The following is a 24,698-nucleotide window of genomic DNA, read 5'->3' as shown; positions in this document are numbered from 1 at the left end:
ATCATGTCTATAAAATTTTTTAGTTCATTTTTATCTAAAGAATAAGTTTTTTAACTTATGTGAAGATGGAAGCTCATCCATGTTTAAATGCTTCTGTATACATAAACACAAAGACAGAAATCAAGATGTTCCAGTCTTAGGCATACCCCGAGACTCTGTATCTTACTTCAGAGATTGTAGCTCATTGATGTCTACTGGTGGTTCCTTTACAATAGCTAGGAAATAGAAAAAGTCTAGATATCAGCCAATTGATGAATAATGTAAAATTCAGGTAAATGGATGGAATTGGAAATAATCCTTCTGAAGGAGATAACCCCAACACAGACTGTCAAATGTCACATTTTCTGTTTCTGTGTATGTAGATAATACATTCGATTCTTCTGATATGTGTATTTAAATCAGAGTATCCACGTAAGTCAGGAAACAGGTAAGGGGCTGTGCAGGGAATGAGGCAGGAGAATTCAAGAGCAGGTATTATGAATGGGGCATAAAGTTTAAAAGAGATAAAGAATGGGAGGTCAGGATAGAGATGGGGAACTGGAAAGGGTACCTAATACCAAACACTTTTGAAAACAGCATATGGAAACCCACTATGGTAATCATATCCATATATATATATATTTGTAAGTGGAGTTACTCTCTCTACAATGGAGGAGACAATGTCTCCCCAGACAATATAGGTTAATGCTGTCAAATACACTGCCCAGTGCTAGTTATAGATTACCCCTTTTTAAGTTGTTGGTCAGTGGGCATCTATAGACTCCCCATCCCCAAACATTGATTTCTCTTGATTGCTCTCTAGAACTTGATGCTAAGCCCCTAAGACCCTATTGATGAAAACCCCACATACTTGAGTCGCAGAGCATGGAGAACTCAGGCTGGTTTATTCTCGCTTAGAGTTTGAAGGGCTCCCACAATGGTGGCGGAGACATGGCAGCAGGAGTTTGAAGCTGGCTGGTCACATTGAACTGGCAGTTTGGAAGCAGAGAGTGAACAAAAAGAGAGGCACTCCCAGAAGTGACTCACTGCTGCCAGCAAGGCTCCACCAGCTGTAAGTGCTACAACCTTCCCATCTGCCACTCCAACTGGGACCAAGTGTTCTAATGCAGAGCCTGTGGGAGACTTCACATTTGAGTCAGGAATGTAAATTCTCATCAACAGACTTGCCAGCTTGTCTTGGCTGTGGCTCAAGTTCCTCCCCCAGTTCTGGAGCAAAGAGAATACAATGCAATGAAGGACTAGAGTCACTGCATTGTCTGCTCTTGCTCCGGCACCCATAATTGTTCCACACAGATGGGCAAGAGAACGTTGACACACATACTTGGGACCCCTCAGACCTGCCTGCTGCTCTCAGCCAGCTCCATTGCACAGACCCTAGTGGATCTCAGTCTGGGCCAGCATCAGTGAACCTAGATGTAGAGAAGCTCCCCTTGATCAGATTGCCACGCCTCCATTTGAAATCAAGTTAACCCTTTTATAGTAGACAAAGGCAGAAAGCAAGTCATTGGAGTGGCACCCACCACTCTACTCACCGAGAAAATGCAGACATCTAGAGTTCTCATACGGATGCTACATGTCCTGTACCCTCATTTCTACCTTAAAATCAGTTTTGAGCCTGACATCTGCATCTCATTATTTACCGCGCTAATCCAGAAACGTATGTAACGTCATTTAAAATATTTTAAAACCACATTCATTAAATGGTATTTTGTGAACTGTACTTATAATTGCAAAATATTATTTTGTATTTTCATTATGCTTACATTTCTTTATTATAATCATAATAAAAATTTCTAAACATACAAAAAGAAGAAACTGGCGCATCCCATCAGAACAGTTTGATGGATGAACATCTCTCAGAAAAGTATCCCTTCTCACTTGGAGTATGGAGGTGGAGTTGACATCAGTCCTTTTCCAAGTTTCAGTTCCCCGGATCCCAGGAAATTATATGACAGAATTTTAAGTTTTCAGTTTTCTCCCAGAGACCTCACACTTGTCTTTGTTTGTTGCCATAAAGCATGATATTTGTCTTCTAGTACCTGCTTAAATTTTTGTCCTGGCTTCTTTTGAAGATGGACTCTTACCTAGAAGGAAAAACCAAATAAATAATTCCCTTCTTTAAGTGACCGTTGGTCAGACTGTTTTGTTACAGAAACAGAAAATTATATTGAACACCTTGGAAGAACAGAAGTCTAAGGAAGGTGCAAACAGTGGAGCCCAGCTTATAGGGTTTCTGAGGGGAGCAAGGACTCTTTTAGGACCTGGGCTAGGGAAAATTCTTGCAGTATTCTCTTTAAGAATCTGGCATCATTCTTTCCTTGCCCTTTGAGATTTAATGAGGCTGAATTGCAAAACAATGGACAAATTTGTTTGATGAAGAAAAAATGTGTTAAGCAAGCCTAAATTATTGGAAAGGATCATGTGGATAATGTAGAAGCGGTAACTATTAGAGTGATTAGGATCGTTAAGCAGAAACCTGGGGCTCAACATTGGGAAAATAAGAAAGTGTTGGGTGTCTGTATAGAGATGCTGTTAACAACTGTGAGCCAAGGAGTTGAGATTTCATCTCAAACTGGCATTAGAACTTCCCTGTCCTTGTTTTGAAGTTATGAAAGACAAAGCATATAGGAGGACATTAAAGACAGCTGAGATCAGGCACTGTGTGGTAGGGTTGGACCCTGAGAGTATTTCCAGAAAGGCCACTGTGTGGAGTTGTGAAGGTAATGTTTAAGTTTCTATGGAAATTCAAGGAGAATAGAGTTGCAAAGACAATTGGATATCAATGAAGAAGGGCTTTAGGCACATAATGGAGCTGGTTGAGGAAGCCATGTGTGTTCCCAGCAGCAGGTTTGGAGGAATGGGGCTCCTTAAGCTTTTGGGGGGTTAAGTGACTATAAACAACAGATGCTGTACTTGGAACTGAGGGACACAGTGTTTACCCTGCAGCTGTGGTTGTGCTTTGATCTCATCAGTTCTGGAGTTCATAACTAGGAACTATTAGGCTGTGAATTGTGTCATGCCTGTTAATTCCTCGTTTGAGAATGGAACACTGAATGTTTCTTTTCAGATCATCACGAGCCTGTGTATTTGAGAAGTGCATGGGTTTGCATTAGAACAAATTTGTTTGGATTTTAAATTGACAAGAGGTGCACTCATAGATATTTTAAAGGAGACCTGGATCATAGATTTTTTTAAAGGGATTCTTGGCTATGATGAGTATGGTTGGATTCATTCAAGAATCCTCCAATAGGTAATATTTAAAGCCTTGAGGTGAACTCTAAGCTAAATTGGAGACCCAGGGATATTGAAGAGGACAGGAATGTGGAATGTCTGTAGAGAAAAGATGTAGGGAATTAATGGAATCAGCCACAGGGAGAAGCCATGTGGTTACAAGAGCCAAGGCCTAGAGGCAGTAATGTCCGAGCTAACTGGAGCTAATGTTATGATAGCATGGGACGTGGGTGCCAGAACAGATCTACATATTTCAGTGTTTTTATTCTGTGGTTTGGTTTTGCTTTAGTCAGATATTTTCTTGTTTTCCCCTTAAAGAGTGGTGGTGCTTTCTCTACCACAGTACATCAGAGGGAATTTTGTTGTATTTTATTGTTCATGGAGGGTCACAGACATTGATCTCAAAGGAGACCTTGAATTTGGGCTTTTGAACAATTTTGGCACCATTAAGACTTTGGGAACTCCTAAAATGGGATGCATGGATTGTTCATTATGAAATGTGCCTGACTCTTTGGGGTCCAAGGCAGTGTCTTAGTTAGGGTTAGGTTGTGAAAAGCCATCATGACCATGGAAACTCTTATTAAGAAAACCTCTAATTGCCTTGGCTATCTTACAGTTTCCGAGGTTCATTCATTATCATCATGGAGGGGAGAATGGTGCCGTCTGGGCAGGCACAGTGCTGGAGCTGAGGGTCCTACATCTTGCAGGCAACAGGAAGTAGACTGAGAACCTAGATGGTATCTTGAGCATAGGAAACATCAAAGCATGCCCACAGTGATACTCTTCCTTCAATAAGGCCATACTCATGCCATCAAAGTCACACCTTCTGATAGTGCCATTCCCTATGAGATTATGGGGGCCAATAGGATTCAAACTACCATATTCCATTCCCTGGCTCCCACATGGTTGTAACAATATCATAGTGTCCAACTTCAAAAGTCCCCATAGTCTAGTATAGTCTCAACAATGTTTTAATGTCCAAAGTTCAGTGTCTTCTAAAGTTCATGCAATCTCTTAACTGTAATCCCCTGTAAAAATCAAAATTAAAAAGCAGGTCACGTAATTCCAACATATAATGGCACAGGATATATCACTATTTCAAACTGCAGGGAAGAGAGCATAGTGAGGAAATACTAGACCAAAACATGACTGAAAAACAGATGGGTAAACTTCAAACTTTGCATCTCCATGTCTGATGTCAAAATGCCCTTCAAATTTCCAGTTTTATTCAGCTTTGTTGACTAAAACACACTTCTTTCTCTTGGTCTGGTTCTCCCTCCTGTTAGCAGCTATCTTTGGCAGGTATTCCACAACTCTGGTATCTCCACCATTTTGGGGTCTCCAAGAAAATTTAGGCTTCAACTTCATAGCTTCATAAGGTGGTCTCTCTAGGCCCCTCTATTCAGGGACACTCCTCACACATGCCTAGCCTCAGTGGCTCTCCTTAGGCATGGAGGCAAATTCCATAACCTGTTTCATCTATTCTTAACTCTAAAGCCAGAGCCACATGACTGAAGCTGCCAAGTTTTGCTGCTTGCTGGGGTTGGAACATGGCCTCCTCATTCAATTACATCTTTGCCAGCTTTCTGTCCTTCACTGTCTAAGCTTGGCTTAGAACTTTGTACTTTAAAAAAAAAGCATGGAAGCATCTCACAGGGTATCAGGAAATTAAAGATGGGAAACATTTTATAGCTTCATATTTAGTTTGTGTTAGGCTTTGGTTTTCTCTTTTTTTAGGAGTGAATGTATTCATGCAGATTTATAGTGTTGGGTAATATAGAAAACAAAAATGCAGTGCAACAGAAGACAATAGAACAGGCACAGACAAGTGATGGAGAAATTCTCTCTATTCCTAAATCTCCTTGGTGGACAAGGAGATTCAGAATCATTGTATTCAGAATCATTCATGCATGCACAAATAACTGATGTTTGTTGATAGAACATTGAAATCAAGATGAAACACAGCTTTGTTGAGCAGCAGGAATAACTTAGGTGCAGACCATGACAATGGGATGTTCATCTTCGAAGACTGTTCAGCAGAGGAAGGAGGAAATAAGTGAAGGTGAGCTCTGAGTGCTGCTGCAGAAAGGGAACGGAAACACGGACATTCATAATGGAGAACAGCTAAGTGAGTGCAGTAAATGAGAAAGACAAATCTAATAAAATAGCCTTCTCCATAGTCCTCTCCATAGGGAAATTTTGTCTGTGATGAAAGCTTTCTGTGCAGACTCTCTGCAGAGAAGCTGAAAAGGTGCAGGCTTGAAGTTTGAATAGTGATAGGCATGCAGTTGCCACTAGAGAAGTGGGACAATGTCATTTCCATGATAATACAACCTTTTATAATTGAAATACATTTTCCAATACAATTTATTCTGACTAGGTTTCCCCTAGCCAACTCCTACTATACACTCCTTGCCTCCCCACCAATTCGCATCCATGCCCTTTCTTTCTTCTCCCAAACAAACAGGCATCTAGAAAACATAAGATAAGAAAATAAAAACAAACAAGAACAGGGCAAAACAAACAAATAGGAAAAAGTAGAACCAAAGAAAGGCTACAAGAAAGAAATACAGTCACTAGACCCTGAGATACAGACATTCTTTCTTACAGATCCACCATTAAACATGAAACATGACATAATAATATGTAAGCAAATAGAACTGTAAGGTCAAGAAGAAGAAGGAAAATAAGAAGAGAAGAATCCCAGAAAAGCATATGGTATCATGAGACAAAACAACTTCCAAATACCATTGAGTTTTGTTTTTATAGGCCAGCCACTGCTGGGCAAGAGACCTGCACTTTAGTGTGATTTATATATGACAGACACAGCTTTGGAGAAAAATAATTTTTATTTGCAGGTGTTTATCAGTTGGAGAAAGCTTCTGGGTTAAAGATGGAGGTTTGGGGCTGCTTCTCTTGTCAGCTCTAGGACTCTATCTGGTGCAGCCAACCCTGTTCAGACTGCCACATCCTTTGTGAGTTTATATGTGCATCAATCCTGTTATGTCTAGAAGGCCAATTTACTGTCCTCCATTGCCACTGGCTCTTAGAATTTTTCTACCTCCTCTTCTACAGGATTCCCCGAGGATAGGGATTTAATGGAGACATCCTATTTAAGGCTGATTGTTCCAAATTCTCTCACCCTCTGCACATTGTCCCATTGTATGTCCCTATATTTTTCTCATCTGATGCAGGAGGAAGCATGACTGATGATCCCTGAGGAGGACACTGACCTACGAATACATTGCAATGTCATTAGGAGTCATTTTACTGTTATATTCTTTTAGCAGAAGAGTAGTATTTTGTTTCTCCCTAGGTTCAGGGCCTATCTAGTCTCAAAGCCTCAGATACATAAGAAGTGTTGGGCCTGGGTTCTCTTTCATGGAGTGGGTTTTGCATCCAAAGATGTAATGGTTGGTTACTTTTACAACTTTTGTGCCACTACTACATGAGCATATCTTAGAGACAGATCACCAGTGTAGATCAATAGTGCTTTAGTTGAGTTGGTGTTTACCTTTCTCTTCTGGTAGTATAGAGAATACTTCCTGGGACCAAACAATAGTCAGTAGAGATGAAGGTTCTAGGTAGGCACCATCTTGAAAACTCTGTGTTCAATGAATTAAATACATCACTTAAAAACTACACTGTCTTACCTAATACACTGTTTTTTTTTAAACATCCCAAGAACCTGTTAGGTAAGAATGACTACAATGTGTTTGTGTGTGTGTGTATGCCACATGATGTGATGAACAGGAAATCATCATTTTCTGATGATTTAATCAGAGCACACCTGGCTCTTATAGTGCGGATTTAAACAAAGAAAATCAAAGCAAAATAATGAAACAAGTCTATTTGACACAGACTCAGCTCTGAGAAGCAATACAGATACATAAGAGGATGTCTTTTCTCCATGGCATCAAATCTGAATGTTTTAGGGAAATGGTGACTGTGTTAGAAGTCAGAAAGTCCCGGAAAGAAACTTCAATCTCCTGCCTCTCTCTGCAGGAAACACCCAGATCCCTGCATATAGTACTCTGTGGTAGAATCAGGAGGATGTGAGCCCAGAGAGAACAGCATACCAAGAACTCTCTATCTTTACTTATCTTTCTTCCATTTTCCAGTTCAGAGATGGGAAGCTGACCAGTGCTGAAGGAGAGGAAGCTTTTCTTAAGCAGTTCTTGACTTTGTTTTTTCTTTCAGCAGCTGCTTCTAGGACATAAGACTTTGTGACCATGTGAAGTTTGTATAAATTCTGACCTGACATTAGACTTCCTGTACATGTATGTGTAGGAGAAAATCATAGATTTGAATCCAGATCCCTATTAAGGTATTTGTTGGCATCAACCCTGTTCCATTTACACATCAGTGTCCTCTATTAAGTAACATTTGATTTTGGTCATCATCCCTTTAAGTAGTTGCTATTGCCTGATTGTACTCCATTCATAGGTAGGATCATCAAGCATTATGAGCTTCATTCTATGGTTTTATGACTAAACAATAAACATTTCACTGGTCTACTCAATACCTTTCATGGCCACCCTGAAGTTAAGCTTGTGCTTTCTTTCTTTCAGAGGGTTTTGTTATTGCTTTGTGTTTTCATTTGTTTTTTCCAGAAAGAACTTAACTTGGGAGGATAGGAAGCAGAAGAGGCTCTTGAATTACTTGGGGAGGAGAAGAATGTGATTAAATATATTTAAATTTAAAAATTATTTTAAGTAAAAAATATTAAAAAGGAAGTGACAAATTTTAATAGTATTTGTGATGTTCTATAATAATTTTTCATGCTCAACAGTATATTTTTTATTCCTAACAATATATATAGTTCATTATTTTAATTGCTCTATTTTTTTTATTGAATGAATATTCTCAAATTTATGTATCCGTTGTTTTTACCCATGGACAATAAGGTTTATTATATTTTCCATAATTATTTACAATATAGTAACAAGCATGAATTTTTTTGTGGGTGTAGTGGATTTTATTGATGATATTCAAAAAAGTAGGCCTCCCTAAACCTCTTCTTCCTTGGGGGTTCTGGGATGGAAACTGGGAGGGAGATGCTCAGTGTTGGGTATAAGTTAGGACAAGGACTCCTTAGCAGCCCAGAATCATTCTTGCTCTCATGTTGTTTCTGTGGTGAGTGATCCAGGGTTTTATACCCTTGGAGGCCAGTTAGGAGATGAAGCCCACTTCCCTCTTGCTATAGCCATATTAATTGTCATACCAAGAAATACCTTTACAAAGTTGGCATAAAGAATACTGCCAGCCCAGCATCAAAGATAGAAGAGTAGGTATCTCTGTTAAAGTTTCATGAGACAGCCTGGTCCTCAGTGTGACCTGGGATGTCCTTTAGTAGACACCTGGATACCTACTTCACCATCCTCTTGATGTCATTATATCATATTGGCAGCTGTCTCCGGGTGACATTTCAGATCCATGTCAGGCATTTTATGGATAGGAGCACAGAAGGCCATGCCAGTGAGCTTCTGGTTCATTTTGGGATGACCTTGCCTACAAACTTGGCAGCACCAGAGGAAGCAGAGATAATGTTCTGGTCCATTACACCACAGCTTCCCAGGAGAGTCCATCACAGCTTTCTGGGTGGCAGTTATTGCATGGACTGTTATCATGAGTTCTTCCATAATGCCAGAATTGTCATGGATGACCTTGGCCAGAGGGGCTAAGCAGTTGTTGGTGGAGGAAGCATTCCTGACAGTCTTGGGTGAATTGTCATACTTCTTATGGTTCACACCCATCACATCACGATATGGAAGTGCCAACAAAAGGCCAGAGACAGTGACTCTCTGGGCCCCACCTTTCAAGTGGGCTTTAGCCCTTCCTACTGGTAAAGATGCCAGTAGACTTTACAACATACTCAGCACCAGCATCACCCATTTGATGCTGGAAGAAGGTAACAGCTTTCCCATTGATGAAAACTTCCTATTCTCAGTTTTGATTGAGTATATATAATAGTTTACAAAGCTGTATATGAATATTTTCAACCCTCATAAATATCATCAAACTGAATAGCTAGAAATGTAATTACTACTGCTGTGACAATAATAGTACCTACATATAGTACCACCTATATATTTTGAGATTGCATTATTTTCTTATGTCTATGTTGATAAACATTTTCCATTTAATTTTTGTTAAGCTGATAAGAGTGAAATGATATCTGCAATACATACTTTTTATTTAAACAAAAATAAAATACATAGACTCTATGAATAACATTATCCAAATACCATCACACATTAACTCACTTCACTATCTAATTACTTTTTATCACTAATATCACTGAATACTTATTTTCTTGTTAAGTTGTCCATATGAGTTCAACTTTAAGACTTTCCTAGGAAAGGCAGAATTACACATATGGAACACATGGTAGTTCCTTACTCTGTTTCATGAAATCTGCTCTTACACTGTATGTTCTTACATTTTAAATTCTCATATCATTTAGTTATTCTCATTTTCTATGATTTCTCCATTTGTTCTTAAAGGTATAGTCATTTTATATGACATGAGTTTTTTAGAATGTTATTTCAATTAGAAATGGACAAGGACATCATCTTTAGAGGCTTGTAGACATAATGCCATGATTTAGATATGGATGATCACTCCTACCCATGGGTTCATGTGATTGATGCTTGCTTCTCAAGGTGGTGGAAAATTTTGTTTGGGTTTAACAGGAAAAGCTTAGAGGATTGTTGTAACATGAGAGCCTGCATGTAGGGGTTTCTCTCCTGCCCAGTTCCCACAGCCAGTGTCTGCCTGGTTCCCCAGCCATTCTCTGTGTGAGAAAATCACATAGAGAGTCTACATTAGATATAAATGGATTGGCCCATTAGCTCAGGCTTCTTATTAGCTCTTATAACTTATATTGCCCGTTATTAGCCCATTGTTATTATTATCTGTGTTAGTCACATGGCTCGGTACCTTTTTGGTGGGGTAGGTCACATCTTCCTTCTTCAGTGTTTGGGCAAGACTAGAGAGGAATGGCTTCCTCCTTCCCAGAATTCTCCTGTTCTCATTGACCTGCCTCTACTTCCTGTCTGGTTGTCCTGCCTGGTTACTGGCCAATCAGTGTTTATTTAAAACATAATTGACAGAATACAGAATTGTCCTACACTACTTTCCCCCTCTTCTTTTTTTAAACAAAGGAAAATAACCATAGTCCATTTTTTGGGGGGGGGGATGTGAGCATAGTATTCCAGGCTACTTCCTGCTGGTTGGGGGTGTTAATAATCTTATGGGGCCCTGAAGAAAAATCTGAATTATGACCAAGCCCTGACTGGAGTATCCTGCGAGTCTTGATCATCTCAGGGGGCAGTCTTGAATCTGTTCTGGATGTAGAACTTAGACATCCGGGCCATCTGTTCCTACCGGAGATTTCTCAGGTGGTCTTCCTTAATCAAACTTGATTTTTCTTAACTCAGAATGAACTCACAGCCTCTCATTTCCTGTGGAAACAAAAGCAAAATCTCTTCTCCAAGGTAACATATCTTTTGACTTCAATTTTGAAGTCGAGGTATTTTCAAAATACCTATCTTGGATTAATATAGTAGCATTTATAAACAAATATCTTTTAGCAGCTGTTGCTCTTTCTTCAGCATTCAAACAATTCAAAGAGAACATAATAACATATGGTATCCAGACTATGTATTTTTCATCTTTGCATGGCTTTATTTTAACCTCTATTTTTTTTTTATTTTTAATTTTTGGCTTTTTGAGACAGGGTTTCTGTGTATCTTATACTGGAACTCACTCTGTAGACCAGGCTGTTCTTGAACTCACAGAGACCTGCCTGTCTCTGTCTCTCAAGTGTTGGGATTGAAGGCATGTGCCACCACATCTTGAACTCACAGAGGCCCATCTACCTCTGTCTCCTAAGTGTCAGGATTAAAGGTGTGTACCACCACACCCAACTACTCTCTCTTTTTTTATTTTAAGGATTTTAACCTTTTCTTTACTCTCCCAAGCTTGCATATATTTTTAACACACTACAAACCATTTAGAGGTTTTCTTCATCGTTGAATCTCTCTTTACTGTGTATTTCTCCCTTTTTAACCACATGAGTCTTTAATTTGCTAAGCAGTATAGGTTAAAGCCATGGCTTTGAAGACTAGATCCAGCCTATTCCTTAGCTTTCTGAAATTCCAGGCTCATGGCAGAGGTACCAGCTGGAGCCCTGTTTATTGCCACAACTCTGAGGAATTTTAAGGTCCCTGCTAGCAAGCAAGCTACAGCAGTGTGCTCACAAACCAGATTCAAATGTTCTGTAGTTGGACAGCCTGAAAGAGTAAGAGTTTGCCTGGGCAGGATGGCCCAGAAAGCCGGCATTTTAAAATGACATAGCTTTTTTTCAGCTATCATTGAAAACCAAAAAGCTTGTGTCAGCTTTTATAAACACCACTTAAGTGTTTCATGGCAGGACCACTTAAAGAGCTGTAGAGTTTTGCAGCTAAAGCTGAGTCAGGAAGCATCTCTTAAATGAGAGTGCTTGCCTCTAGCAAGCAGAACCGATCTGAAAAATTGCTGCTACCATGAAGCCATGCTTTACTCTATTGTTATGTCTAGAATTCCTTGCCAAGCTCTCTCAGGTTTTATGTAGATGCAGTCGTCCACATGGGTGCCATTCAGTATTTTGAAACTATGGAATCATATAGTCAGACTTTGGGAGACTCTGTTCCAAGACCACCTCTAGGTTATGCAAAAAAAAAAAATCCATGAATACTGTGAAGGCTAAACTTTTCTATCTGAGGGGTAGGAAAAATGCACATATGCTTCCAAGGTAATTTTCCCTTTTACTTCATCTTGAAAAATCTGTCTTTACATACATAGGTACATTCTCCATACAGCTATCTACCTCTTCCACACAGCCACACATTCCTACTCACAGTTACATCTCTTTACACAGTTCTCTCTCTACAGCTCTTTATACCACTCTCCCTATATAGCTCTTTCCACAACTCTCTCTTACACAGCTCTCTCTGACATAGCTTTCTCACATTTCTCTCTGTGTCAGTCATGTGTCTCTCTCTTCTCCTACACCAAAAACTCTGGACAAATATGAATCACATCTTCAGGGTCATGAAGCATTTCTTGAGTAACCAATAAGAGACAGAGATATTCTAATACAAATAAGGAATCACACGGTTTCTCTCAATCTAGAGATGTCACATGATGAGCCAGTGATCAATGCCTGGACATGCACACATCCTGAGAGACATCATGGAGAGTAACATTGAAATTCAGAGCTTACACATGAAATGGTTAGTTGGCTGAAATTTGAGTGGTGGGGAGTATATGCAGAAAGTCAGTTGCTACAGGGCCTTGTGTCTATCAGAGTTGCTTTATCCCTGACCTTTCTTTAACAGACAATTGGAAACTTGTCCTGTGTGTTCCCTGCAGGGACAAATAGTCTGTTTTGAATTTGTTCTGAGGTCTAAAATTAGTTGCTTTGTGACTGAGAATACTGTTATTTTCCTATGTTAGTTATGAAAAATATCCTATTCATCAAAATTATACAGATTAGGCAGGAATCATCTTCCTGATCATCCACAGGTATATGCGTGCCCAATAGACGGAATATTTTCATAATAATACACACACAAGCAGTGGGAAAACACCCATAGCTGTGTTTAACATAGATGTAGTGGCACATGAGAAAAACTACAGATAGAAGCAACTGGTCATTTACAGTCAGTGTTCCCATTGGAATTTTCCAAGCAGGGCTCTCCATCAGAGAGTTATTTGTCTGGTGGGTTACCTGGTGAATAGTTGTCACCTGCTGTATACTCCATGGCCCTGGGATCCTCAGATTTCAGGTTGGAGAAATGGCCCAGTGTTGAAAGTGTGTACTGCTCTTGAAAAGGACCATGGTTTTTTTTTCATAATGTGTAAAGCAGTTCACAGCAATCTGTAACTACAGCTTGAGGGGAATCTAATGCCTTCTTTCTCCTTTGTAGGTGCCTTCATTCACTTGCACATATCACCCATATTTTTAGTTAATACATTAAAAAGAATATATACAGATGTAAAATACATATAGGAAACTTTTTATGTTATCCACTAAAAGTGAAAATTAAAAAGGAATACAATATGATACCAGAATATAGGATATATATTAGGATATAATATAAAATATAAAAATTCTAGTCCACAATAATATAAAAACACTGATAGCACCAACTTCTGCTGAGAAAGAGCAACAGGAATGCTCATGTACTGTAGGCGAAATAAGAATTTATTCAAGAACTTAAAAAGCCATGTAAAATTTCCTAAAAGTACAAAAAGGAGACTTATTAAAAATCACAGTGTCAAGTTATTTAGAATTCATAAAATTAGTAAAAAACCCACATCCTATATATAACTTTACAAAAGCAACTATGATTGAAGGTAATAACAGTGTATTTTCCTAGCACAGGTAAGGCTCTGGGATCAATTACCAGCAACTCAGAAGCCATATAACAAAAGCTGGAATTACTGATTCTCTTTGCCCCATCTAGGAGTGTATAAAATGTTCTGTGTATGTAAGTGAATGAGAAAACAATGGAACATCCATATAAAGTGAATTATTAATCATCATTAATAATTAATGGGCCCACTTTGAGAAGACACAAAAGAAGCCTAAATGAAAACTGGATGAAGTTAATCTAATAGAGCCACATGTTGGGTCAAAGTAACAACACAAAGTATTGGAAGACAAAAATCTACAGTGACAGAAATTAATGATTACCAGGAGCAATGGCAGGAAATGAGAGAATATAAGATGATTTTAGCACATCAATATTATTCTGTATGAAATTATAAAGATAAAGTTAATGCCACTCTGTTTTTGTCAAAATCTACTGACCTGTATTCCAGCCAAGCAGATTTCATAGCTACTTGTCAGGGACTGTCGCAAGTTCACTGTCACATCCATCACTGTGAGGCTCCAGTGATCTTAGTCAGTTCCCACCAGAGGCTCTGCCACCACAAGTGCTTCCATGCTCCCCTATCCAACCTTCCTTTATCCCAATCATCCTGTTTGCCCAAGTTCCCCCCATCCTCCCCTTCTCACTTTTCTCTCCCCATCTCCCCTTACCCCCATCCCACCCCACCCCCAAGATCCCAATTTTCTTCCCGGCAATTTTGTCTACTTCCCATAGCTAAGAGGATAACTATATGTTTTTCCTTGGATTCACCTTCTTATTTAGCTTCTTTAGGTTCACCAGTTGTAGACTCCGTGACCCTTACTTATGGCTAGAAACCAATTATGAGTGAGTACATCCCATGTTCATCCTTTTGGGTCTGGTTTACCTCACTCAGTATATAGTGTTTTCTATGTCCATCCATTTGCATGCAAAATTCAAGAAGTCCTTGTTTTTTACCGCAGCGTAGTACTCTAATGTGTATATATTCCACACTTTCTTCATCCATTCTTCCATTGAAGGGCATCTAGGTTGTTTCCAGGTTCTGGCTATTACAAATACTACTGCTATGAACATATTTGAACAAATGCTTTTGTCATATGATAGGGCATCTCTTGGGTATATTCTCAAGAGTGGTATTGCTGGGTCCAGGGGTAGGTTGATCCCGAATTTCCTGAGAAACCAAAACACTGATTTCCAAAGTGGTTGCACAAGATTGCATTCCCACCAGCAATGGATGAGGGTACCCCTTCCTCCACAGCCTCTCCAGCAGAGAGGCTATCCTTGGTGTTTTTGATTTTAGCCATTCTGACAGGTGTAAGATGATATCTCAAAGTTGTTTTGATTTGCATTTTCCTGATTGCTAAGGAGGTTGAGCATGACCTTAAGTGTCTTTTGGCCGTTTGAACTTCTTCTGTTGAGAATTCTCTGTTCAGTTCAGTGCTCCATTTTTTAATTGGGTTAATTAGCATTTTAAAGTCTAGTTTCTTGAGTTCTCTATATATTTTGGAGATCAGACCTTTGTCTGTTGCGGGGTTGGTGAAGATCTTCTCCCAGTCAGTAGGTTGCCTTTTTGTCTTGGTGACAGTGTCCTTTGCTTTACAGAAGCTTCTTAGTTTTGGTAGGTCCCATTTATTCAATGTTGTCCTTAATGTCTGTGCGCTGGGGTTATACATAGGAAGCAATCTCCTGTGCCCATCTGTTGTAGGGTACTTCCCACTTTCTCTTCTATCGGGTTCAGAGTGTTTGGACTGATATTGAGGTCTTTAATCCATTTGGACTTGAGTTTTGTGCATGGTGATAGATATGGGTCTATTTTCATTCTTCTGCAGGTTGAGATCCAGTTGTGCCCCAGTTAGTTCCTTGGGCAGCTGAGGTTAGGGAACCTGAAATGACCCTATCCTATAGCAATACTGATGAATATCTTGCATATCACCATAGAACCTTCATCTGGTGATGGATGGAGATAGAGACAGAGACCCACACTGGAGCACTGGACTGAGCTCCCAAGGTCCCAATGAGGAGCGGAAGGAGGGAGAACATGAACAAGGAAGTCAGGACACGAGGGGTGCACCCACCCACTGAGACAGTGGGGCTGATCTATTGGGAGCTCACCAACGCCAGCTGGACTGTGACTGAAAAAGCATGGGATAAAACCGGACTCTCTGAACACGGCGAACAATGAGTGCTGATAAGAAGCCAAGGACAATGGCATGGGGTTTTGACTTTACTTCATGTTCTGGCTTTGTGGGAGCCTAGCCAGTTTGGATGTTCACCTTCCTAGACATGGACGGAGGGGGGCGGACCTTGGACTTTCCACAGGGCAGGGAACCCTGACTGCTCTTTGGACTGGAGAGGGAGGGGGAGAGGAGTGGGGGGAGGGGGAGAAGGGTGGAAGGAGGGGGAGGGAAATGGGAGGCTGGGAGGAGGCAGAAACTTTTTTTTTCCTTTTCTCAATAAAAAAAAAATACACGTTGCAGACATGAAACAATGTCTGGGTTTGAATATTGTCCTTAAAGCATTGTTCCCATGTCTGTTACTTTTAACTTCGTAACTGCAAGCAGCTGTCACGCGAGCCAGGAGAGCAGGCTGTGTCTGGCTCGATGTTTAGTTAAGGCCTGCAAAAATGCTGAACTCTACGTCTAGAGTAAGGTATTGTAGCGGGTGGGATGGTGTATTTTGGGAAGCATGAAGGGGAACAATGGGGTTTTCACAATGTATTCCTTCAATTGTGATATATTTCTTAAAGTCAAAAATAGAAGCCAATAATAAAGTTGTTCACGTAACCCTGGTAAGCAAAATTCTGGTGTGTATAAATAAAGACAGCCTGCGTTATTCGGGGCCACTTGAGTGCTGCTCACTTGGTGGTCAGAAGTTTCCTTTTCCTTGGCCGATGTCCCTTTCCCGCCTCAGGACCTGGACCTAAGACAAGGCTGAACCCTAGCAAAGTAACACTGTAAGCCTTCAAAACATTCTCAGGTTTTATTTGCCTCATTTTAATCTTATTTGTTCCAAAAGTTTCCTTGATTCTTGACTTCCCCAGTCATATCCCAAAATAATTCTCTCGGAAGGGTGTGTGTGTGTGTGTGGGGGGGGGGAGGGATCTCTTAACTGGCTATTTTTCTGCCACAAGGGGGAGCCAGATCTCTTCAGTAAGAGCCTTGGCTGCAGGTACTCAAGACTGCACCTGGTATGAGTCCAGGTGTCTTTGATTTATCAAAACCGTGATTGCTGAAGTCTAAAACTGCGCAGACAAGTTTCTAGTGTTTGTAGGGTCCCACCACCAAAGGGTCCCCAGCACAGCCAGAGTTCCTTTGCTCTTTCTTGCATACACAAGGAGAGGGTGCCGTTAAAACCCTCTGCTCTCTGGTCTCTGAGGGGGTATGACATTCACTCTAGTCAGAAGGCTCTTGTCTCATCGGGATTGTATTTCTCTAGCGGATAATAGCTGAAACACAGCTTCTCCTTGCCTGGGATGACCTGGTGCCACCATTTCCGTGTTTGTGTGTACTGAGTCTGATAACTGACTTTTGGCAAAATTAGGTTCCAAAACAAGACAATCAGTTTTATTTCTGAGATCAGAAGATGCCAGTGACTCTTCCCCGATCCCGGGTTGTTAATGCCCCCACTCCCACCCCCCAGAAATTGGGTTTGTCCCACCACCATGTGTATCGCTGGCACAAGTCTTCATGGGACTGGACCGATGGCAGAGCCTCTTCACAGTCCCAGAAACATCAATTTACTGCACTATAGGCTGTTGGGTCCCCAAGGGCTCGGGTGGTGTGCTTCTGACCCCGCCCAGAGAGGGCGCTCCTGATAACCTCGCAGACGGAAGGAGCTGCAGCCAGGCGTGCCTTAGCCTCTGTGATGGAGCAGCGTTGTAAAAGGCTCAGCAAGGCTTTGGGGGATCACCGGTCTGTGGTGGCACATGCCTTTAATCCCAGCACTCAGGAGGCAGAGGCAGGTGGATCTCTGAGTTCGAGGCCAGCCTGGTCTACAGAGCGAGTGCCAGGACAGGCTCCAAAGTTACAGAGAAGCCTTGTCTCGAAAGACAAAAAAAAAACAAAAATAAAAACAAAAAACCTTCACTTAAGCGGGAAAATTCCTGTGCCAAGACCCTTCTCTCAGTCCTTCTTGATGCCCCTCCAAGGCAGAACATAAGCCGTTTTGTTGGTATCCTTTTTGCCTCTGTAGTTTCTGCCACTGTCATGCCTCCTCACCCCACCCCTACCCCATCCACCTACCCCTTCAAATGGGAGCTCCGCGTGGCACAGATCTCTGAACTTTGTAAATCTAGTGTCACACCAAGTTCCTAAGATGTTTAAGATCCTCAGAAAGTGTTTGTGGAACGGCCAGCAAAGGGGAAAGAAAGGATACCTTTTCCTTCTCGTGGGCAACCTGGACGTGGTAGGAGATGGGAGCAGCCCGGATATCATCTGACAGTGGTTGAGGAAAATGGAGTGCTTGGAGGAGGCTCTCGATGCAGCGAGCCTTGGACTGTCCAGAGAACTGCTGTGGGAGTAGTAGTAAGGTCGGTGTTGGGGTGGAGGGCAAGGACAACTGAGAATAGTGTCACAGAAGAAAGCAATGGAGCGGGGGGGGGGGGGGTTAGGATCCTGAAGACTGGCCAAAGACACTGTGGAGAGTTTGTCTTTCCTGGCAATCACAAGGTGTAAAGGAAAACTGTGTTAAAGGAGTTAATGAATGGGAAGTTGGTGAGATTTACAACTGTGATCCAACGACCCCACGTAGATGGATTATAAAGGATAGCAACCTGCAAGGCCGTCCATTATGATCTCTGCCCAGCATCCATTCTCCCTCCATTTGGGCATTAGCCCCTTTCTTTTCCTGGATAACTGTTGGTGTCCATTCTGAGACCGTAGATATAATCAAGTCATCCTGTCCCACAAAGCAGATGAGCAGGTGCCCTTTCTCCTTGGAGGGCAGTGATTGGTTCAAAGTTGTGCACATGACCCAAGACAAGGCAACAAGAACTCTCAGCCAGATGCTAGCAGTGTCATGAGGAACAGAAACACTCCTTCCCACCGGGGTTACTGACTTAGAACTATTCAGTTCTAAGTCCTGGAACTCACTTTTGTAGACTAGGCTGGCCTCGAACTCACAGACACCTGCCTGTCTCTGCCTCCTGAGTGCTGGGATTAAAGGTGTGTGCCACCACTGCCCGGCTACTATTTGGGTTTCTATTGTACCTTGAAACCTAAAGACTGCCGACTGGGAGTTACAGTTTCACACTCCTGCACCTTTGTGTGCATGCAATGAAGACCGGATGATATGCCCGAGAAAGACATGCCTGTGAAAATCTAGCACTTAACCCTACACCCCTCCCCAACATTGCAAAAAGACACCTTCTATGGCAGTCTGGGTTTGGGGGTCTCCTGTCACGCTCCCACCTGCAACATGGCCAGTGCCCTCCAAAAGAGCTTGGAGTTGGCGATGCGGAGGTCCAGCATGTGGTTCTGTAGGGTCTTCCCCAGCAGCACGTGGGCCCCGGTACTCACTGTATTCAACACCCACTTGGTGCTTAGCTCACGCTGGAACTTCTGAAATACAGACACACGGGAGCGCTGGAAGTTAGGGGCTGGGAGAGCAGCGGGTGAGAGAGCCAATATCTAGGAATTCTTTGATTTTTTTTTATTTCTTCTTTGTCCCAGGGGTAATTTAATTGAACACTGTTCAATTTCCATGAGTTTGTAGATTTTCTACAATTAGTGTTGTTAAATTCTAACTTTATACCATGATGATCCAATAAGATACAGGAGGTTATTCCTATTTTTTTTGTGTATGTTGTGGTTGCTTTGTTATTGAGTATATGTGTTCAATTTTTGAAAGGTTTCATGAGGTGCTGAAAAGAAGGTGTATTCTTTTGTGTTTGGGTGCAATGTTCTGTAGATGCCTGTTAAGTCTATTTCAGTCATGACATCTGTTAGGTCTATTATTTCTCTGTTAAGCATCTAGCTGTCTGACCTGTCCATTGGGGAATGTGGGGCACTGGAGTCTTCTACCATTAGTGTGTGGGATTTGATGTGCAATTTAAGCTTTAGTAATATTTCTTTAACATATGTGGGTGCTCCTGTATTTGGGGTATAGATTTTCAGGGATAAGATTTCAACTTGATAATTTTTTTTCCTGTGATATAAATGAAGTGTCCTTCTCCATCTCTTTGGGTTGTTTTTAGTTTGAAGTCTATTTTGTTAGATATCAGGATAGCTACATCAGCTTGTTTCTTGGGCCCATCTGATTGGAAAATATTTTCTCAACCCTTTACTATGAAATAACATCTGTCTTTGGGGTTGAGGTACATTTCTTGTATCCAGCAGGAGGCAGGATCCTGTTTTCGTATCCATTCTCTTAGTCTGTGTCTTTTTATAGTTGAGTTGAGTCCATTGATATTAAGTGATATTAATGAACAGTGGTTGTTAATTCAAGTTATTTTTCAGTGTTAGTGTTTGTGTGTTTCCCTTATTTGGGTTATGCTGGTGGGAAGTTATCAGATGCCTGTGTTTTTGTGGGTACAGTTAGCTTCCTTGAGTTGGGGTTTTCTTTCTAGTACTTTCTGTAAGGCTGGGTTTTTGTGGACATGTATTGTTTAAATCTGTTTTGTCATGAAATATCTTGTTTTCTCCAATGATGGTAAATAAAAACTTTGCTGGGTATAGTAATCTGGGCTTGTATCCATGGTTTCTTAGTGTCTACAGCACATATTCTTAGGACCTTCCGGCTTTCGTGGTTTCCATTGAGAAGTCAGTTGCAATTCTGATAGGTTTCCTTTATATGTTACTTGCCCTTTTTTCTTTGCAGCTCTTAATATTTTTCCTTATTCTGTATGTTTTGTGTTTTGATTATTACGTGGTGAGGGTATTTTTTTTGATCCAGTGTATTTGGCATTCTGTAAGCTTCTTGTACCTTCATAGGGATATCCTTCTTTAGGTTGGGAAATTTTTCTTCTATGATTTTGTTGAATATATTTTCTGTGCCTTTGAGTTGAAGTTCTTTTTCTTCTTCTTCCCCTATTATTCTTAGGTTTGGTCTTTTTATGGTGTCCCAGATTTCCTGAACGTTTTGTGTTAAGAATTTATTGGATTTGATGTTTTCTTTGACTGATGAGTCTATTTCCTCAGTACTACTTTCAGCACCTGAGATTTTTCTTCTATTTCTTGTACTCTGTTGGTTATACTGGTCTCTGTAGTTCCTGTTCATTTACCCAGATATTCCATATCCAGCCATCTCTCAGTTTGTGTTTTATTACCTCCATTTTGGTCTTCAAGTCTGGAACTGTTTCCTTTACCTGTTTGATTGCTTTTTCTTGGTTTTCTTGGGTATATTTGAGGGATTTATTAATTTCTTCTAACTTTTTGTCTTCTCTTCCATGTATTTAAGGGAGTTTTTCACTTCCTGTTTAAAGGTCTCCATCATTTTCATAAGGTTACATTTAAAGTCGTTTTCTTCTACTTCTTCTGGGTTAGGATGTTCAAGTCTTCCTGTTGTGTGTTTGTTGGATTCCGGTGTTACCATGTTGCTTTTCAGGATGTTGGAAGAATTCTTGTATTGGTGCCTACCCATCTCTTCCTTCAAATGAGGCTAGCAGAGTCTTGGTGTATTGGTGCAATTTTTTTGCTGTGGCTGACCGAGTACTTGGGGGTTTTTCTTGGTCTGTCCTCTCTTAGGTCTCCTTAGCACTGGAGCAGGTTCTCAGATCTCCTCAGCCCTGAAACAGGCTGTGTTCATGGTTCCAAGGACCTCATATATGAAAAGGCGGGTTTGGGTGCAAAGTAGGAAGGGGTAAAGAAAGCCAGCAGCAGGGACACACCCCACTTCGTGGTCGAAAAGCTTAGGGAATTGGAGGGTCCCATCTGGTCCCCAGTTTCTTTCTACCCTCCAGGATCCCCACAGTCACTTATGAAATAATCACTCAGAAGCTAATTTATTAAATATAATTTCTTGACTGGTGGCTCAGGTCTTTTACTGACTAATTCTAAATATAAATTAACCCATTTCTATTAGTCTATATTGTACCTTGAGACTCGTGGCTTGTTAACTCACAGCTAGGTTCTCCAGTGGCTATATGGCATCTCCTTGACTCTGACTACTCTGTCTATCTTTGTTTGACTTCCCACCTAGCTTTACTCTGTTAAGCCATTGGCCAAAACAGCTTTATTCATCAACCAATAAAAGCAGCACATACACATGACATCCCATATCAGTTATCTGTACAGATTTCTAGAAATGTGAATGAAATTTACGCAAATGGAAATAAGCTCATTATTAGTATTATTATGTATTAGTATAATAGCCAAACAAGGTAAAGAAACAACAATCAAACAAACAACTGCAGAGCAATATCCATGATGAACATATAAGCAATAATCCTCATTAAAATAAAAGCAACCTGAATACAAGCACATATCAAGAATATTATCCACCATGATTAAATTGAATTTACCTCAGAAATGAAGGGTAAGTCCAAAATACTTCAGCCAGTAAATATATTAAATTATATAAATAGACTTGAATACTAAATCACATGATCATCTCATTAGATGTAGAAATAGCCATTGACAAAATTCGAAGTGCTTTCATGGTAAAATTCCTAGAGAAGCAGGACTGCAGAAAATATCTCAACTTAATAAAGACAAACCCATAGGCAACTTTATCTTAAATGGATCAAAAACTCTTAAGAAATCTCATTAAAATCAGTAATGAGATAGCATTCTCCATTATTCTGATTCCTTTCCACTATTACGCTGGAAGCTCTAGTTGGAGCAGTAAGGTAAGAGAAGGAAATTTAAGGGTACAAGTATGAAAAGAAGAGTCTACTTATCCCCTTTGCAGATGATATATTATACATAAGAGATACCAAAATATTCAGAAAAAATTCAGTAACAAGTTTAGCAAATGGCAGGTATAGAATTAATTTACAACAATCAGCAGCTTCTTATACATCATGTGACTTTGGACAATAGTGATGATTAATTGCAAAAGGTGAAAACAAGTGAACAATCAAACATGATGGGAACTAACTAAGAAGTTAATGATCATGTCAGAGGTACAGTCTAGGAAATAAGAACTGTGAAAATGACCTGGGGAGACATGAATATTCAATGTGCTCTCAGGGTCTCGGGTCTGCTCTTCTCAGTGTTCTCCTCTGGCCCTGAAGGAGATGTTTGCATCTTCAAGAAGGATCCTTGCCATCTGCTTAGAGTTACATAATCAAAGGGACACAGGCACAATGATTTTTTTTTCCTTTCTGAAAATGCAGTGTGCCCTTTGTACTGTTATTTTGTGTTGGAAGATTGTAACTTGTATCTTGATCCTTGAAGGCTTGCAGTTAGGAGCTTGGGTTCATCTCAGAAGAGAGATTTCACTTGGTCTTTGAGATCTGGTGAAGCTATTACATTTTTCAAGGTTGGGAGGAATGTGTAAATTAGCTAAACACATATATTTTGCATTGTGGTAGGGATATATGTTTTAGGGCCTGTGCTGAAATATATTAAAGTTTAAAAATGAAAACTCCCTAAAAGCATCATATGTTGAAGGCTTGGTTGAAAGATAATAGAGCTTCAAAGGAGTCATTGTATCATGAGGTCTCCAATTTCATCATTGTGTGACTCAGTTTGATGGCATTGTTGGGATAGGATGCAAGCAATATGGTAGGGCTTGGCAACTGAAAGTAGATTACTCCAGGACAGGTCACTAACCGTATGATGTTTTTGTGACTCATTCAATCTTTGTTTCCTGACAATCATGACATGGCCAGATTTTCTTTACAATTTCATTCCATCATGATGTTTCTGTCTCACTCAGTACTTGAAACAATGGAGTCAGCAACCAGAATGATCTCAGTGAAGCTATGAAGAAAAATATTGTTTTATGTTTTTGCAATTATTTATGTAAATTATTTGTCCTAGCAGCCAAAGGTTGTCACATGACCAAGTGAGAAAGTCTATATGATGGGCATTGCTGTCATCAGTTACTTATTAACAGTTTACATAAAAATGTGTCATGAGCTAGAGATAGCTCAACAGTTAAGAACACATACTGCTCTTTGCAAAGGCTCTGAGTTCCCTTCTCAACACTCATGTCAGATAGTTCACAACCAATGAGATCTGACAACTCTGGCCCCTATGGTCATCTGCGCTGATATGTATACATAGACATATACATATGTATACATAGATGCATGCAATCAACATAATTAGAAATCAAAAAATTTACAAATCAACGTTGAAACCAGAAGACTTAAAACTTTTGGAGACAACATTACAAATCTCTTGTGAATAACCACTAAATACATAGTCAGTTACTCAGATACTTAATTTCCAAAGACATTAAGAAAATGCAGATAGAAGCATAAGAGCATACTTCTTCACACTCCTTAACAAGGTTTAAGTTCAGAGAATGAAGACACCATAGTTCTTTGTTACATCGGAATGGCTATGTTTCCCATATGTTTCTGGTGGGAAGTGAAGCAGCAACACCATGATGGCAAGTATAGGAAAAGTTCTTACTGTGTGTTCATCTTCAGTTTCCACATATATTTTACTCTAGATTCTTTATTCAGAACATACAAAAATCTTTAATAATGATACACTACAATTCCAATATGAAACACTTAAAACATGGCATTTTTATCTACTTATATAGTACTTAGGATCATATATGATGATTCAAGAAATATAATAACATTGAAAAATCCCTAAAGTACATTGAGCTGTGTGAGAATGACTTGGGAAACAAAGATATATACATGAGCATTTGGGTAGATGCACATGCTTACTCTTAATATCAACTCTACACTATATATACATGAATGACAACAATATATAACAATATCATGCCTTCATTAAACTCGATTACAGTCAAATGTTTACACAATATGATTCTTATTAAATTAATTAAAAGTTAATACAAAGTAACATAATGATATAATAGGAATAATGGTTTTCTTTTGGGTAAGGGAAGTGACATTGAGTATCATGGAGTCTTTCAGAGTAGTCAAACTGTTTTGATATTGATGGTATTCTGACAACA

General features: G+C 40.1%; 1 pseudogene; it reads right to left on the bottom strand.

Annotated features, from left to right (window-relative positions):
• Positions 1-8,599: 8,599 nt before the first annotated feature.
• On the bottom strand, positions 8,600-24,148 carry LOC121462375 (annotated as a pseudogene).
• Positions 24,149-24,698: the final 550 nt, after the last annotated feature.

The sequence above is a fragment of the Microtus oregoni genome, unplaced genomic scaffold (genome assembly GCF_018167655.1).
Source record: "Microtus oregoni isolate MIOR12 unplaced genomic scaffold, Mior012 000000F_ref0000247, whole genome shotgun sequence".
NCBI classification, from domain to species: Eukaryota; Metazoa; Chordata; class Mammalia; order Rodentia; family Cricetidae; genus Microtus; species Microtus oregoni.
The sequence above is the reverse complement of the archived record's forward strand: the minus strand, read 5'-3'. Positions and strand labels throughout refer to the sequence as shown.